Raw genomic sequence first — 10,715 nt, 5'->3', positions numbered from 1 at the left:
TATTTGTCCATTTCACTTAAATTGCCAAACATTGGAGATGAGCTCACCATTTCCATTTTTGATATTGGTAATTTGGTTTTCTTCTTTCTATTTTGTTTAATCAAATTGAACAAAGACATATCAATTTAATTTTTTTCATAAAATCAACTCAGTTTTATTAATTAGTTCAATAGCTTTCTTAATTTCAATTTTAGTAATCTCTCCTTTAGTATTCCATATTTCTAATTTTATATTTAATTGGGGATTTTCAATTTGTTCTTTTTCTAGTTTTTTTTTCAGTTGCATACCCAATTCATGGGTCTCCTCGTTCTCTATTTTATTCACGTATGCCTTCAGAAAAACGAAACTTCCCCTAAGAACTGCTTTCGATGCATCCCATAAGTTTTGGTAGGTTATCTCATTATTGTCATTCTCTTGAATTAAGTTATTTATTGTTTATGTGATGTGTTGCTTGAAACCCTCATTATTTAGGATTCGATTTTTTAGTTCCCAGTTAATTTTGGTCTATCTTTCCATGGTCCTTTATTACATATACTTTTTATTACATTGTGATCTGAAAAGGGTGCATTGACTCTCTTTGCCTTTCTGCACTGGACTGTAAGGTTTTTATGTCCTAGTACATGGTCAGTTTTTGTGTTTGTACCATGTACCCTTGAGAAAAAACATATTCCTTTCTACCCTGATTCAATTTTTTCCAGAGCACAATCACATCTACTTTATCCAGAATTCTATTCACCCCTTCAACTTTTTATTCATCAAGTTCATAAAGGGGAAGGCTGAATTCCCCCACTACTATTTTTGTTCTCTATTTCTTCCTGTAATTTATTTAACTTCTCCTCTAAGAATTTTACTGCTATACCACTTGGTACATATATGTTTAGTAATGATATTATATCATGGTCTATGATGCCTTTTAGCAGAATATAGTTTCCTTCCTTATCTCTTTGGATTAGAACAATTTTTTTTTACTTTATCTGAGATTAGGATTTCTACCTCTGTTTTCTTTTTAAGTAGTTGAAGTATAATATATTGTACTTCAACCTTTTAACTTTACCCTGTTAATATCTTCCTGTTTCAAATGTGATTTTAGTATAAAACATATTGTAGGATTATGATTTTTAATCCATTTTGCTGTGTGCCTCCATTTTATGGGAGAGTTCATTCTATTCACATTCACGGTTATGATTACTATTTGTGTCTTTCTCTCCATCCCATTCCACCTCCCCATTTATGCTTTTATTTCTCCTTTCCCCTCCTCAAAAGGGTTTTAATTTTGACCATAGCCTCCCTCAATCTTCCTTCTCTTCTATCAGCCCCCTTCCCTTTTATTTCCCTTTTCCCTTACTACTTCTTCTTTCCCTCACAACCCCCCCTCTCTTTTCTTTTCCTTTTCCACTCTTAATGTAGGGCACGTTTTCTTTCTATACTTAATTGAGTATGTTGTTAAGTCTTTGAACAAAATAAGATGAGAGTAAAGCTCAAAGAATGTCCATCTCCCTCCCCTCTTTCCTTCCTCTATAACATGGTTCTCTGCCTCATCCTATGATGTAATTTAGTTTTTTTCTGCCTCTTCCTTTTCTCTTCTTCTGTTGCAATCCCTTCACACTTTAGTTACATTTTTTATCATCACATCAGTTAATTTATACCTACTCCCTCTATCCATGTATATCCCTGTCAAACGTCATAATAAACATACAATTCTCAAGATTTACCATCATCATCTTCCTATATAAGGATGCAAACAGTTCAACTATATTGAATAGCAAAGTTTTTTTCTTTTTTTTTCACTGTTTACCTTTTTATCTTTCTTTTGAGTCTTGTATTGAAGATCAATTTTCTATGGAGCTCTGGCTTTTTCATCAGGAAGGTCCAGAAATCCCTTATTTCATCGAGTGTACATCTCCTTGCCTGAAATATTACGCTCAACTTTGCTGTTTGATCCTTGGTTGTAGTCCAAGCTCATTTGCCTTACAGAATGTCATATTGCAATCCCTCGGATCTTTTAATGTAGAAGCTACAAGGTGCTGTGTGATTCTGACTGCATTTACTTGATATTTGAATTGTTTCTTTATGACTGCTTGCAGTATTTTCTCCTTAACTTGGTAGTTCTGGAATTTGCCAACAATATTCCTTAGTGTTTTCAAATTGGGATCTTTTTCACAAGGTGATCAATGGATTCTTTCTAAGACTATTTTGGCCTCTGGGTCTAGTACTTCAGGGCAGTTTTTCAGGATGATTTTTTGGAAGATATTTTACAGGCTCTTTTTTTTTTCATTATGACTTTCTGGTAGACCAATAATTCCTAGAATTTCTCTCCTGGATCTATTTTTGAGATCTGTTGTTTTTCCAATGAGATATTTTTCATTTTCTTCTATTTTTTTCATTCTTTAGATTTTTTTTGACTGATTCTTGATGCCTCTTAGACTGATTAGCTTCTAGTTGCCCAGTTCTTGAATTGTTTCCTTCAGTTAGCTTTTGTAGTTAGTTTTCCATTTATCCAATTTTCCCAGTTAGGTTTTGTGCTTCCTTTTACGTTTGATCAATTTTACTTTTTTTTTTCTTTAATACATGCACTTTTATTTGAACTGGTCTTAAATCAGTGTACAGGTAAAGCTCCTCCCCTCCCCCAAGTACTGGCACCAATCTCATAAAACTTGTAGGGAGACTGCAAAGTCTTCACTCATATCTATGTTGGGGACAGGGAGGGAATTTAGGGGGCATACAATATGGCTGACAATTTTTTAAAAAAAGAACAAGTACTAAAGTGGAAGTTAAAAAAAAATTTTTTTTTTAAAGGATTACATTCATTTACACATAAAGCAATACTAATACCTTCCTCCCTCCCCATCTAGATTTGTTACTTAGCTCCTTCGCTCTAGCAGATGACAGCCTTCATGGAGGCTCATAACCCTGTAACAATGTATTATACAATATTTAGAATGACTATTTAAAAAATGTACAGAGTCCTGAAGACACACTGTAGAATTTTGGGAGAGTTTGGCTCCAACATACTTAGACTGCTCATCACCTTCACTGTTACAGTTTTTAAATCCCGAGTCAAGCGCCAAAAAACAAACAAACAAAAGCAGATAAAGGCATGCCAATCTCATCTCTTTTGGGGGGCAATTATCATGTCACACCCTCTTGACAAAAATAAAATAAAACACAAACAGTCCATTTAGAAGCATTTGCTGTAGGCAATGGAGGACCCAAATTCATCATACCCCTGCTTGCTGATCCACGTCTGCTGGAAGGTGGAAAGAGATGCCAGGATGACGCCTCCAATCCAGACCAAGTATTTGCACTCAGGTGGGGCAATGATCTTGATTTTCATTGTGCTGAGAGCAAAGACTGCATTCTCCTTCTTTATCCTGTTGGCTATGCCTGGTATCACCAGACAATATGGTATTAATATACAAATCCTTACAGATGTCAACATCACACTTCATGATTGAGTTGAAGGTAGTTTCATGGATTCCACAGGATTCCATACCAAGAAAGATGGCTGGAAGAGAACTTCTGGGCACCAGAACCACTCATTGCCAATGGTGATAGCCTGACCATCAGGGATCTCATAGCTCTTTTCCAGAGAGGAGCTAGATGCAGCAGTAGCCATCTCCTGCTCAAAGTCTTGGGAGACATAACACAGTTTTTCCTTGATGTCATGCACGATTTCTCTCTCAGCTGTGATAATGAAATTGTACCCTCTCTTGGTCAGGATTTTCATGAGGTAGTCCTTTAGATCGTGAACAGTCAGATCAAGACAGAGGATGGCATGGGAAAGGGCATAACCTTCATAGATGGGTACAGTGTGGGTCCCACCATCACCACAGTCCATCAGAATACCAGTGGAACCACCAGAGGCATACAGGGACAGTACAGCATGGATGGCAATGTACATGGCTGAGGTGTTGAAAGTCTCAAACATAATCTGAGTCATCTTTTCTCTGTTGGCTTTGGGTTCAGGGGTGGGGCTTCTGTGAGCAGCACAGGGTGCTCTTCAGGGGCCACATGGAACTCATTTCAGAAAGTATGATGCCAGATCTTCTCCATGTCATCACAGCTGGTGACAATACCATGTTCAATAGGGTACTTCAGGGTCAGAATATCTCTCTTCCTCCGGACCTCATCCACCATGTAGCTATCTTTCTGGCCCATACCCACCATCACACCCTGATGTCTGGGATGCCCAGTAATGGAGGGGAAGATCACACAAGGGGCATCGTCTCCTGCAAAGACAGTTTTGCACATTCCAGAGCCATTGTCAACAATGAGAGCAGCAATATCATCATCTGTGGTGAACTTCAAAGAAGCAAGTTAAAACTCTTCAGAGAGAGGGGGTGGTGCTGCAGCTGGCAGAAGCAGGGAGCCGAGTGCACTCTAGGTGGAAGAGTTCACAGCTGCCAATGTCAATTTTTTTCCAATTTATTTATTCATTGTAAGTTTTCAACATTCATTTCCACAAGATTTTGAGTTTCAAAGTTTCAACCCATCTCTACCCTCCCCCCCACTCCAAAATAACTTGCACTCTGATTACCCCTTCCTCCAATCTACCCTCCCTACTATCACACCACTTCCTTCCCTTATTCCCATCTCCTCTGTTTTTTTGTAGGGCAAAATAGATTTCTATTACCCCATTACCTGTATTTCTTATTTCCCAGTTACATGCAAAAACAATTCTCAACATTCATTCCTAAAACTTTGAGTTCTGACTTCTCTCCCTTCCTCCCTCCCCACCCATCCCCACTGAGATGGCAAGCAATTCAATATAGGCTATATATGTGCAGTTTTGCTAAAGACTTCGGTAATAGTAAAGTTGTGAAAGACTACTTATATTTCCCTCCATCCTATCCTGCTCCCCATTTATTCTATTCTCTCTTTTGATATTATCCCTCCCCAAAAGTGTTTACTTCTAATTACCCCCTCTACTCATTTGCCCTCCCTTCTATCATTCTCCAAACACCCCACTTATCTCCTCCTCTCCTGTAGTGCAAGATAGATTTTCATACCAAATTGAGTGTAAATGTTATTTCCTCTTTAAGCCAAATGTGATGAGAGTAAGCTTCATATTTTCCCTCTCACCTCCCACTTTTCACCTCCTTTGAAAAAGTTTTTTCTTGACTCTTTTATGAGGCATAGTTTGCCCTCTTCCATTTCTCCCTTTCTCCTCCCAATATTTTACTCTCTCAACCCTTAATTTTATTTATTTAGATATCATCCCTTCCTATTCAACTCACCCTGTGTCCTCTGTCTACACATACATACACATACACATACATACACACAGACATACATACATATACATGTGTGTATAATACCTCCAGCTACCCAAATACTGAGATAAGTTTCAACAGTTACAAATATCTTTCCTTGTAAGAATGTAAACAGTTCAACTTTAGTAAGTCCCTTATGATTTCTCTTTTCCTATTTACCTTTTCATTTTTCTCCTGATTTTTGTGTTTGGAAGTCAAATTTTCTTTTCAGCTTTGGTGTTTTCGTCAAGAATGCTTGAAAGTCCTCTATTTCATTGAATGACCATTTTTTCCCTTGAAGTATTATACTCAGCTTGTCTGGGTAGATGATTCATGGTTTTAGTCCTAGTTCCTTTGACTTCTGGAATATCATATTTCAAGTCCTTCAGTCTCTTATTGTAGAAGCTGCCAGATCCTGTGTTATCCTGATTGTATTTCCACAATATCTGAATTATTTCTTTCTGGCTGCTTGCAATATTTTCTCCTTGACCCGGAACTCTAGACTTTGGCTACAATATTCCTAGGAGATGTGCTTTGGGGGTTTCTTTACAGAGGTGATCGGTGAATTCTTTCAATATTTATTTTACCCTCTGCATCCAGAATATCAAGACAGGTTTTCCTTGAAAATTTCATGAAAAATAATGTCTAGGTTCTTTTTTTTTTATCATGGCTTTCAGGTAGTCCTATAATTTTTAAATTGTCTCTCATGGATCTATTTTCCAAGTCAGTTGTTTTTCAATGAGATATTTCATATTGTCTTCTATTGTTTTGTTCTATTTGTTTTGTTTTGTAATTTCTTAGTTTTTCATAAAGTCATTAGCATCCATCGGCTCCATTCTAATTTTTACAGAATTATTTTCTTCAGTGAGCTTTTGAACCTCCTTTTCCATTTGACTAATTCTGCCCTTCAAAGCATTCTTCTCCTCATTGACTTTTTGGGTCTCTTTTGTGATTTGAGTTAGTCTAATTTTAAAGGTATTATTTTCTTCAGCATTTTTTGGGCCTTCTTTAGCAAGCTGTTGACTCTCGTTTTATGATTTTCTTGCATCACTCTCAATTCTCTTCCCAATTTTTCCTCTACCTCTCTTAATTGATTTTCAAAATCATTTCTGAGCTCTTCCATGGCCTGAGACTATTGCATATTTATCTTGGAGGTTTTGGATATCGAAGCCTTGACTTCCTCTGATGGTATGCATTGTCCTTCCTCATCCCCAAGGATGGAAGAAAATACCTGCTCACCAAGAAAATAACCTTCTATTGTCTTATTCTTTTTCCTTTTCTGGGGCATTTTCCCTGCCAGTTACTTGACTTTTGCATTCTTTGTCAAGGGGAAGGTATACTCTGTGGACCTATAATTCTCAGTTCCTCCAAGGTGGTACAGTCAAGAGAAAGGAGTTTATTCCTCTCTGGGTCTACACTCTGGTCTGTGAGCAGGACTCCCTCTCCAGAGCCTCCACCAGCTCCACCACTCCAGCCAGGACCACTCCTCACCCCTGAACTGTCACTCAGGGTTGAGATCCAGATCAGTTGCTTATTTCCCCCAGGTGCTTTAGGCCATGACTCTAACAATGGAAGTTGCTGGTGCCTGAGGCCAGGGCTAGACCCCCACAATCTTTTCTCACTCAAGTGAAAGATTTCTCACTGACCTTTGAAACTGTCTTTGGCATTTTTGAGTTTAGGAATCAGGGACCCATAGCTGCTGGTGGTGGCACCTTGAAAACTGCTCCAGTCCTGTCCTTGCAACAGTGCAACCCATGCTGTGCTGCTCTCCACTCTGTGCCTGGTGCAATGGACCTTTACTGTTGGCCTTCCAAACTGCTGTGGGCTGGAAATCTCTTTCACTCTGTCATTTTGTGACTTCTGCTGCTCTAAAATTTGTTTATAGTCATTTTTACAGGTATTTTATGGGCTGTGGGAAGAGAGTTTCTAGAAGTGTATCTTTCTACTCTGCCATCTTGGCTCCTGTCAATTTTACTTTTTAAGGAGCTGTTCTCTTCAGTGATTTTTTTTTCATTCTGTCAGCTGTATTTTAAAAATCATTTGCCACTTTTTCTTCTATCTCTCTAATTTGTATTTTAAAACCCTTCTTGAGCTTTTCCAAGAATGCTCTTCAGACTTGAGAGTAATTCATATTCCCTTTTGAGGTTTCAGATGTGGATATATTGTTAGTGTTATCCTCTTCTGAATTTGTAATTTGATCATTTCTGTCTACATAGGAAGATTGTATGTCCTTTACTTTTCTAAGTTCCTTCTTATTCACGGTGATTGCCTTTGTTCTGGTTTTTAGAGTGGATCTCTGCTTCTTGGGATCAGAAAGCTCTTTCCCACTTGTGCTGAGAACTTAAGGCCTGGTTATTGGTTTTGTGTGTTGTGGCCTCTGCTTCTTTCAGCTAGAAGCTATATAATGCTACAACCTACCAGGTGGTTATCTGATTGATGTGTACCAACACTGAAGTCAGATGAAGTCTTTCTGAGTTTCTCTGGAGTTCCATTGAAGCTCAATAGGGGAGTTATGGGGAAGTGGTGATCTGACTGCAAAAGTTCTCCTCTTCCCCTAGAGCTGAGTTAGAACACAGGCAGGCTCAGCAGCTGGTGAATCCCTGTCTGTTCTGCTGTTTACTCAATTCACCTGGTTGTGCTAAGGCATGCTTGGAGTCCTGCTGACTGGCTCCACCCACCTGGCGCTCAGGCTCTCCTCCTGGACCACTGAGGGCAGGCTTGTTAGGATGCCTATGGTCCTGTGCTGGTCCCCTTCAGCCATAGCAAGAGGTTCTCTTATCAATCTCCCTAGCCTCCTGAACTGAGAGACTGCTGTACCCCTTCTGCTGATTACACTATTGCAGGATTTTTTCCTGGGGAAATGTTCTCTGGGTTTTTCAAGGTCAAGAAGCAGAGAGTGAGAGCACTTACAGTGTACTCCACCATCTTCGCTCCCAGAAGTTCAAGTATGTGGCTTTCAATTTTATCTGTTTTCTGCTAGTCTCAGGAGTGACTGCAGCTGTTACCAAGGCCTTGCATTTCTCTACCACTGCACTCTCATCCTGTGCTAACATGTTTGAGAATCCACACTGCTGTTTCTTCTTCAGTCTGCCTGGGGCTATTTCAACTCTTCTTTGCTATGGTGGAGTCTGGGCTGGTGCAGTCTGTGCACTTTGTGCTCCCCCAGCCCCATGTAAGAGATCTTTCCTATACACTTTCCAGGCTGTCGTGAGCTCGATATCTGCCACAGTCTGTCTTCTCATAGATTATTCTACTCTAAAATTTGTTCAGATTCACTTTTTAGAAATATCTGAAGGATTTTTTGTACAGTTTGGGTTTGTACCTTCTTTCACTCCACCATTTTGGTTCCACCTCCCAGCAGAAATACTTTTAAAAGCATTGGTCTACCTGAAATTCATGATCAAAAAAAGAACCAAACATCATCTTTCAAGAAATTATCAGGAGGGTGGAGCCAAGATGGTGAAGTAGAAAGACGCACATACACACAGCTCCGAACACACAAACCACAGAATGGCTAGAGGGGACCAACCCAGGGTGAATTCTGCACCCACAGAGACCACGGAATATTGGAGCAAGGGAGATTTCTGTTCCAGAGAGACCTGCAAACCTCTCGTGGGGGGTCCTTCGCGCCATGGACTGGGCGCCGGGACGGGGAGCAGAGGGCAGCCCTGCCACGGCAGCGACACCGTGAGGAAAAGATCCGAGCGGGCTACGGGGACGGGATCTCCAGCAGCCACGCGGGTCCCTCCACCCACAGAGGGACCTGCAAACCTCTCGCAAAAGGTCCGTCGCGCTTCAGACGCGGAGCCCAGCCCGGACCTGCGGCAGCAGCGGCTCCGAGAGGTACAGATCCGATAAAGCTCCAGAGACGGGATCTCCAGTGGCGGCACAAGCCCCCCCACCAACAGGTGACTGACGGGGGTAGGTGAGAGAGTGTCTTTGGCGGGTCGAGAGGGGAGTGGGGTGCCCCCATGGCTCGGGCCCCTCCAGGAGATAGAAGCTGAGAGGCGGCTGCAGACAGGGGCTCCCCAAACGGGCGGGACCCTGGATCCATTGTGGAAGGTCTGTGAATAAACCCCCTGAGGGAACTGAGCCAGAGAGGCAGCCCTGCCCCTGACCACCTGAACTTAATTCTCACACTGAATAGCAGCCCTGCCCCCGCCAAAAACCCTAAGGTGGGAAGCAGCATTTGAATCTCAGTTCCCAAACGCTGGCTGGGAGGACCAGGAGGCGAGGTGGGTGTGAGGAGATCATTCAGAGGTCAGGTCACTGGTTGGGGAGAATGCCCAAAAAAGGGAAAAGAAACAAAACTATTGAAGGGTACTTCCTCGGAGAAAAGACACTTCCTCCCTTCCTTTCTGATGGGGAGGAACAATGCTTGCCATCAGGCAAAGACACAGAAACCAAGGATTCTGTGTCCCAGCCCACCCAATGGGCTCGGGCCATGGAAGAGCTCAAGAGGAATTTTGAAAATCAAGTTAGAGAGGTGGAGGAAAGACTGGGAAGGGAAATGAGAGGGATGAGGGAGAAGCATGAAAAGCAGATCAGCTCCCTGCTAAAGGACAACCAAAAAAATCTTGAAGAAATTGGCACCTTGAGAACTAGCCTAACTCAGTTGGCAAGGGAGGTGCAAGGGGCCAATGAGGAGAAGAATGCTTTCAAAAGCAGAATAAACCACATGGAAAAGGAGATTCAAAAGCTCACTGAAGAAAATAGATCTTTCAAAACTGGAATGGTACAGATGGACCCTAAGGACTTTATGAGAAAGACAGATATCTCAGAACATAACGCACAGATTCGAAAAATGGAAGATAATGTGAAATATCTTATTGGAAAGACAACTGACCTGGAAAATAGAATCAGGAGAGACAATGTAAAAATTCTGGGACTACCTGAAAACCATGATGAAAAGAAGAGCCTAGACATCATCTTCCATGAAATTATCAAGGAAAACTGCCCTGAGATTCTAGAACCAGAGGGCAAAATAAATATTCAAGGAATCCACAGAACACTGCATGAAAGAGATCCAAAAAGAGAAACTTCTAGGAGCATTGTGGCCAAATTACAGAATTCCCAGGTGAAAGAGAAAATATTGCAAGCAGCTAGAAAGAAACAATTCAAGTATTGTGGAAATACAATCAGGATAACACAAGATCTAGCAGCTTCTACATTAAGGGATTGAAGGGCATGGAATAGGATATTCCAGAAGTCAAAGGAACTAGGACTAAAACCAAGAATCACCTACCCAGCAAAACTGAGTATAATACTTCAGGGGGAAAAATGGTCTTTCAATGAAATAGAGGATTTTCAAATTTTCCTGATGAAAAGACCAGAGCTAGAAAGAAAATTTGACTTTCTAACACAAGAATGAAGAGAACCATGAAAAGGTGAACAGCAAAGAGAAGTCATAAGGGACTTACTAAAGTTGAACTGTTTATATTCCTACATGGAAAGACAATATTT

General features: G+C 40.7%; 1 pseudogene; it reads right to left on the bottom strand.

The window, feature by feature from the left end:
* Positions 1–3,178: 3,178 nt before the first annotated feature.
* LOC140511838 (actin, cytoplasmic 2-like) lies at positions 3,179–4,290 on the bottom strand (annotated as a pseudogene).
* Positions 4,291–10,715: the final 6,425 nt, after the last annotated feature.

Source organism: Notamacropus eugenii, chromosome 6 (assembly GCF_028372415.1).
Source record: "Notamacropus eugenii isolate mMacEug1 chromosome 6, mMacEug1.pri_v2, whole genome shotgun sequence".
NCBI lineage: Eukaryota > Metazoa > Chordata > Mammalia > Diprotodontia > Macropodidae > Notamacropus > Notamacropus eugenii.
This window is presented reverse-complemented; position numbering and strand designations above follow the sequence as displayed.